The following is an 8,603-nucleotide window of genomic DNA, read 5'->3' as shown; positions in this document are numbered from 1 at the left end:
CAGGGAGACTCGCACATTGGAGTCTTCGATTAGAAGAATTCGACATGGCAGTTATTTGCAAATCTGGAAAAAAGCACATGGATGCTGACTGCCTTTCTCGAGCGCTGGTCGAACCTTCCACTATGACCGATGAAGACACTGCGTTTTTAGGTGTCATAGATGACGCAACGCTTTTCCAACAGAAGCCAGAAGACCAGGAATTGCTTCCACTTATTGATTTCTTGAAAAAACGAACTACGTTTGTGCCTAAGATTTTCGCCCGAGTGATCTCTTCATCCTTTATTCGCAACAACGTACTTTACAAGAACTTCCGCCCTCTCCGCAGTGAAGTTTTGCAAGTGTGTCACGACGAGCCAATCGCCGGTCACCTAGGCTACACCCGCAAGTTGGCTAGAGTACAGCACGGATACTACTGGCGAAAACTGCCGGCGACAGTGAAACACTATGTACATACATGCATAGACTGCCAGTGCCGTAAATCACCCCCAGTAAAACCAGCTGGCCTACTCCACCCTCTTCAAGTGCCAACAACACCTTTTAAGCTAATCGGCATGGACCTTCTGGGATCATTTCAGACTTCCAAAGCCGGGAATAAATGGATAATTGTCGCCACAGATTATCTAACCCGCTACGCGGAGACCAAGGCTCTGCCAACTGGTACCGCCGCCAAAGCAGCTCGGTTCTTCATTGAGAATATTGTCCTGAAGCATGGCGCTCCGTTGCTCATTATAACTGACCGAGGAACTGCGTTTAGGGCCGAACTTTTGGAGACCGTTCTCCGCCACATTGGTACCAGTCACCGCAAAATTGCACCCTATCACCCCCAAACCAATGGGTTGACGAAATGCTTCAATAAACCCATCGCAGACATGCTTTGCATGCACGTTGACGTGAACCACAAGAATTGCGACGAAATTCTTCTCTACATCACGTTCGCCTGCAATACGGCACGCCAAGACACCACTCGTATGACACCATTCAGCCTCCTTCACGGGTGACCAGTAACAACTATGCTGGATGCAATGTTGCTCCCGAATGCCGACACCGATGATCTCGATCAGGAAGCCGAGGAAATCGCTCAGCGTGCAGAGGAAGCTCGCCAACTAGCGCGTGTCTGGATAAAAATCAGCAAGAGCATGATGCACGACGCTACAATCAAAGACGCCGAAATATCATGTACGAACCTGGCGACAAAGTGTGGGTCTGGACGCCTATTCGCCGCCATGGACTCTCCAGAAACTATTGCGGCGATATTTCGGGCCCTATGTTGTTCAGCGACGTTTAAACGACGTCACTTATGAGTTGGAGCCATAGGGGATGTCGACCTCAAAGCGACGCCAGCAACAAGCCGACGTCGTCCACGTTGTGCGCATGAGGCCGTACAACTCTGACTGACCTTGACCTCCTACTTCCTTTCATGCTCATCGGGACGATGCTTCCTGAGGAGGGGGGCAAATGTCGCATAGAAGACGACGCCAAAGTGGATGCCTGGCCCCACAAGCGCGAGCCTGGAAGAGAAGGACTTTTGAGCGCAACACTCGCCATGGTTTATTATTAAACCCGTCCTATCTTTGGGTCCTCCTTGGCGTTCTATCGAGACGTGACAATATTAAAGGTTTTCTGAGAATGTAGAAATAGGCATGTTTCCCTCGTAATTTTCACCGGAGATAAATTGCAAAGAACAATAGACTTGTTCTTCCATGTCTACATTCACTCCTGGTTAACTCTTGCACCCGCGACATCGATAAAAGCTGTCATGAACACGTAAATAGAATAAAAGTATCAGTCTATTCGGACAGCGCAATACGTTTGTACGCAACACACTTATCCGCTGGGTAAAAGGTGACGAGAAAGAAAAAGCAAGTGATGATAAAGCAAAAAATAATGCGAATATTACCAAAAGGATGGTAAAAATCAAAATGAGAAAATATCTAAACCAGGTCACATTTTAGGGTTTATTGCTCTCCAAACGGATGTTGTATACGAGCTGGCGGTTTCCTGTGGAAATACCTACATAGGTCAGATGCGACGTTGCGGAAATACACGGATAAATGAACATAAAAATTAGTATCGGTGTCCAAGTGCTAATCTCTGGTTGACCAGGGCCATAAATGTGAAGAATGTAATCGAAACAGTAAGCCGGAGTGTAGGGCGGTGTGCAAGAAAAATGTAAACCCCTTTATGAGCAAGCATAAGAATAATCAACCCCTAAGGTACGACTTAAACATGAAATCAAGGATACTTTTTATATTCAAACAAGGGAATACATGCATAAGCGCACCGCTCAATTTCTTTACCAAAAAAGAAGCTTGCATATCTAGACCACACATGAACTAATCTCTTCCGTAGAATCCTTCCTTCCTTTCAATAATTGTTGCTCGCCAATGTGACTATGAAGTTCCGTGTTTTCCCACAAAATCTTACCCCCCCCCCCGCCCAATAAATTTAGTGTCCCGTATACTGATCGTGATGCTATCACGTTTTTTTTGTGTGTGTTTCTATATTTATGAGATGGGGGTTTTATCCCGTGGTTTTGAAAAAAAATTTCGTTACGAAAAGCGCTCGTTTTGCGTCCTACTTCTTAGTTCTTGTTTTTTGCGCTTCTTTCAACATGAAAGAAGGCGTTGTCACCAACAGTAAGAGTAGTATGTATAGTCATTGCCAGTATTGAACACTAATCCGCCTGAGCAGAGAGAAATATATTATACAGCCTTCAGGAAAACAAGCACTCCTGATATATATAAATTTTGTGTGGGCTTTATATACCTTCACTAATCTCAATGCTTGGGGCGCAACACAAATGTTTATCAAATATCTGTGCAAACACGTTTGTGTTGTACCAAGCGCGGAGCAGCTGATGTCCTCAAACTTTCTAATCTCATCATGAAATTAGAAATTCATTATTTTATGCTTGCACTATGCCGAAGTCCATGCAGTTGCCTACTGCTATTGGTTAAAGTGCTTTCATGATACATGCTGTGGGCATCTCAGTTAGCTCTTACGTATAAATGACTAGGGTGCCGTTGTCCTGTTGGTGTGGTGGTCAATATCTTCTTCTAGGTTATACCAATTCCTGCATTGCATATATTTACGAACTTTTTAGCCTTTATTTCCTTCCCTTTTGCCTAACCATGACACATCTACCTTATTCTGCATGCGCCAGTGAACTTTAATTCATATTTTTTGTGGAATACTGGTAAATGATGCACTAGTTCACATCTTGATAGTATGAATATGGCCTAAAGTCAGAAAGTGTTCCTCAAATAAAATTTTGTAGCTTGTATGGCTGAAGGACGAGGTTAATTTCACTGTGTCCGATTAGAATTGTACCGAGGATATGAATGCCTAGACATGCACTGCATTCCTAAAACACGTACGCTTGTTAATTCGGTATGGCTAAACCGCTTCAAGACCTCGATGGCTGGTTATCTTGTGCATAGTGTAGAAGCTTACGCCTATATCTTGATGAAAATAACAGGAGAAATAGGTGGATTTAAGAAAGGGTGATTATTAGCGAGGTTCAGTGGCTTACCATCCAATGTGATCGTTGGTTATGCATGGAGTGCTTTATACTATTCCTGTTTGGCATATTCTGTTAAATACATTATGTTGAGTTACTCCCTGGCGGCTACAGGCCTCAAAGCTACAGCTAAATTTCCCGCTGTGCAGATTCCACCTAAATGCAGTCATGTTTTCGAAACCATAAACACCCGCCCAGCTCAACAAGCCTCAACCACTGTCCTAGACGTCTACTACCAAGCTCGCTGATCGACGTGAAGGGTTTATTTTTTTTTAATCTCGAACAACCCACATCAGCATATATATGGTCTTTCATATGTCACTCTGTACTGTATTAGCTGAATTAGTGCGTATTCAATACATCTAGTCGAGTATAATATGTGACATGTTAACGTCTGCGAGCTACCACACGTTATGCCGCAATGGATACCTTCTCAGTGTGCCCTTCAATTGTTATGAAGCAGACAGACTGGCATCTGTTATATTGTGTCACTTTAAGCTCTTGGTAGCATCATCCACGGTGCAGTACAGACCAAAAAAGCTGCGTGTGATGCAGTCGCAATAAAAACAATTGTATTTACTAGCACTTGTTCTGCATGCCTATTCCTGATATATTCTACGTTCAGTAGAAATTTGGTGTGTTCAGCAGGCCTGTGTTCTCTATATATGTATAACCTGCGCGAACAGTTTCAACTTAGCGCTTGCGTATACAAACAAATAAAATCGAATTTATGACTTTTGAAGGGAATATCATGTCCTGCCGCACGCCCTTGCATCCTATGCTATGATTTCTATTTTGTCTCTAAGATAAGGTGTTATAGTTTCTGAGAGGGAACAGGATTTAAATTGAGCTTTAAAACGGTGTTAATGATAGTAGGAGCGTTAAATATGATAATCCCATTGAGCTAGCCTATTCATCCATGCAGGCCGTACGTCAGTGATGTGTTAAAACGAACACAAAAATAAAATACCCATCATTGTAAGAACTTTCTCCACTCCTTATTCACCCTTTTGTAAATGTATGTTGACGCGCTTGACACCTGTTGTTTCCCGAGGCATAGACTTTATTTTTTCAATGTTTTTATTTCACTAAGAAGTCAAGATCAAACACCTTTGCGTGCGTCTGGACGTCATCAATCACACGCAAGGTTTATTATAAAAACGCTCGGCCATGACCTCAAGAAGCACTCTCCAGATCAGCCACCAAAGAGATCGAAAAGCATGATGCTCACTTTCGCACTCTGCCTCGGTGCCATCGCAACTGTAGCGGTCAAGGCAAACGAGCCACCTAAAGATACGGATCTAGTAGACATAATGCAAGTAAGTGAAAGTAGTTATTTTTAATACTGACTCCTGTAAGTGCGGGAACATCTACTTATTTAAAAAAGCGCGCAAATATGCAACAACCGAGATTGATGAGAAGCGGTTAAGCAAGAATGGTATTCTTGCTACATTTACTGTCAAAAGAGCAGTTTATGTTGAAGATCCAAGATTTAAATCGGCACTGTGCGCTGCTTGCATTAGGCGCATTACAGCACAGTTAGATATTTTGCCATCTTTCGTGCGATCATGATTTTTGCCTATGAGCCTAGATCAGAAACAGCCCTAAGGAAAAGAAAAACCGAGTCGTTTGAAGGTTAATATTTTTTTATCAATGCGCGATACACACGCCATCTCGCACGTGCGTACGAATGCCATTAAATTTCAACTGGATCAAAGACCTTTAAGTAGGGATTTTACACGTTTGAACATTAAGAAAGCGTCATTGATAGAGTGCCAAGTACAGTGTCGCTATAAGCGCCAGATGCCTCGATTGACCCCGAAGAAATATCAGACTGCTGAATTGTCCCTGCATTTACCACACTCAGGCAGCCAGTCACCAGAACAATAAGCACGTGGATTTGCCAGGAAACATTTCGGCAATAGTCTAAGGCCGATATTGGACACTGCAGGCAAATGAATACTTAAGCTTAACGTAAAATTTGCAGGCAAAGTTCGCAAATTAGATAAAGAACGTCATAATGTGATATTTTAAAAGCGCAGGTGAAGTACTTTGTGTGTATAACTCGGGTTAATGAATTTTTCATTAGAACTTCGGAAGAAATGTAGATGGGGAGCGAATGAAGTGAAGAGAATATCTGATGGTCGAAAAGGGTAACAAATTAGATTACAAATGGAAGAAACCCTATCAAGTGTTGGCAGAAAGCTAGGTGGCGCATGAGGGTAAATTCGCAGGAGTCAATTTAATGAAGCTAGCACATCAGCTGGTTAGTTGGAGTAATCGAAGCGATCAGAATCGAAGCGATCAGCAAAGTCCAGCCGCTGGGATCGTTGCAGTGGAGGTGGCGCTCTATAGTCAGAAAGAGGTAGGGGTGCCGGGCCGTAGGAGTAAGTTTCGGGGGTCACGGACAGGGAGAGGAGCGGTAGAACCCCAAGAAGAAGAGAGCTGGAAGAGAGCAGCCTACAGTGAGCAGCTATCACAGGGGATTGCACAGTGGTTCAGAACATTTTGACGCCGTGATAGTTCATCACGGACAATTTGGCGAATCATGTCGGCTAAATGCGGAGGCTCCTGTGGATGCTCGTAAGAATCCACGCTTGCGAAGGCTGTCACATCGGGCAAACTGCCGAACTTCGGGGTTATGCCTGATTGTATTGTATTGTATTTATGCACTACGACCCCATTTTGTTATGTGTCAGCAGTGAGAGCGGACATCCGCACTCGCTTCAGAACTTGAAACGAGATTATAGATATGGCTGCTAAATTAAAAAAGATGCAATTTTTTCAGATTTTTTTTTATTTAGAGTGGCGGAGAATTATATCTAGGTTTACTTTGGCAGTGGAATGCGGTGTACAATCTCCATTTACAATTTTGACTTTCAGCGTCAGATAAATGTTTACTGTGCGTTTCCTCAACGTAGAATGGCCAGTCAAATACAGGGCTACAGTAGTGCAAAAATAGTTCCTTTTTTGAAGAAGCGAAAGTAGTTCCCCAATCATTTCGGGCACTTTTTAATGCCACCAGTTCTTATTATAGCATGTTACTTGACGCTTGAATGACGGACATAATTTATGAACAAGAAATTCCAAATTTTAATATTTTATCACTGAAAGCAAGAAGGAGAAAATAAGTTTTATCAAAGTTTCAATCTTGTCCTCCTTCTTGCAAATGCATCTTGTGTCCCAGCATTGTTCGCGTAGTTCACGTGCTTTTCCTAATAATACACTTGAATTTCAATATATATAACAAACAAGCATATCATTGGCCAACACATATAGCCACACTGTATTCCTCGGTAATCCGTGCTTTGACATCCGAAGGAAATGCCGTTTTATTCACCGATTAGCATGCGAAATTTGGATTTTTTTTGTGTGGCTTCTTTTTTAACCTACGGAAACACATTGTTACAATAACAATGACAGAAACTTTGGGAACAGCGCAGCTCTTTGCCTTGACAGTCTTAGTTCGAGAACTGTCGCCTGAAGGAATGACTTTTTTCTAAGTACATCTAGAAAATTCACGAAAGAAAGCTAATACGCAGCTTTTAGAATATATCTTGGCTGCTTTAATTATTGAATAAATAGAGCCTTTTTGTCCTAGTAACAGCAGATGCCTGTCTAATCTTTCAGATGGCAAAGGTGAATGAAGCCCTTGTCGTTGTGAGACGAACGCATCACACAAAAACGCAGTACAGGTGCCTTTCGGCGAAGAAGGTGAAAGAAATAAAAACAACTCAGTATGAGTACAAACTGCGTGGAAGAAATGGCGAATCCGCTTCGTCTTCTTAGTGAGTAAATAGAGATGTGTCTCGCTACAAATGTTTAGGCAAGAAATATACTCTGGTAGCTCTTACTCTATTGCTTTTTCTCTGAAGCGGAGATGACCGCATAATATAAAGCAGTGTGCCCTCACAAAGATGCTTGATTTGTTTAGCCGCGTTTGCAACTCCTCATTCATGCATTTAGCTACTTCAATTATTTGTGGTAAATAACATCCCATTTGGTTGTTAATTCCCTAACCACTGACCTGTTCAAGATGCGAACAAAGATTTACTCTCTGTAATATCTTTGCATCTAGCGACATTCTTTGCGCTGCAAGAGAGGAAGCCCTGAATATTACAGAATAATTTTTTACTCCAAAATGTTCTCACCCCAATGTCCAATATATGCATAATTCTACTAGCGGAATTTTCTTGCACTTATAAGCGAGAAAATTATAGTAATAATACACTTCAACACCACAATAAGGAAATGCTCTCCTTCGCCCCGCGAACTACTTCATTGATTGATACGATCATCATATCAAGCCAATTTTGAATTTAGATAGCTTCTATACACACACACACCTACACCCACAGACACACCCACAAATAATATATATATATATATATATATATATATATAAAAGCAGATAAATGAAGGGGAAATGAGGATGCTCGTTATAATACAAGAACGAAGGAAGCAAACAGTCGGCGAGGCCAAGGAAAGCATTGGGGATTAAGTTTTATTTATTTTTTAATTTTTACTTCGATAATTACAGAAATGGGGATTGTAATCTGCTTAGGGGAAAGATAATTAAGCACAAAGTAGAAGAAAAAACAACGCACCGATGGTGAGGACCGAACCCACGACCTCCGAATATCGCGTCCCGGTGCTCTTCTAAGTGAGCTACATTAATTATTAATTATTAATTATCTTTCCCCTAAGCAGATTACAATCCTCATTTCTGTGATTATCCAAGTAAAAATTAAAAAAAAAGATAAACCCCAATCCGAAATGCTTTCCTAGGCCTCGCAGACTGTTGGCTTCTTTTGTTCTTATATATATATATATATATATATATATATATATATATATATATATATATATATAGGAACAGTTGAGGCCGGCATATACCTGCATTACACAGTAGCATTAATGGTACTTGCATGCTGATCCTCGTGTGCGCGCGTTTTTAGGGATTTATGCTATACTCTCTTACTTTGTGCCTCTCGTTTTGCGCACATATTAGTTTGCGGGCTTTAGTTTGCGAACGCATTTAAGTTAAAGCAACTAAAGTATTTTTTTTAGTTAACCATTGTGT

Source organism: Amblyomma maculatum, chromosome 11 (assembly GCF_055883805.1).
Source record: "Amblyomma maculatum isolate TAMU_Amacu chromosome 11, ASM5588380v1, whole genome shotgun sequence".
NCBI classification, from domain to species: Eukaryota; Metazoa; Arthropoda; class Arachnida; order Ixodida; family Ixodidae; genus Amblyomma; species Amblyomma maculatum.
The sequence above is the reverse complement of the archived record's forward strand: the minus strand, read 5'-3'. Positions refer to the sequence as shown.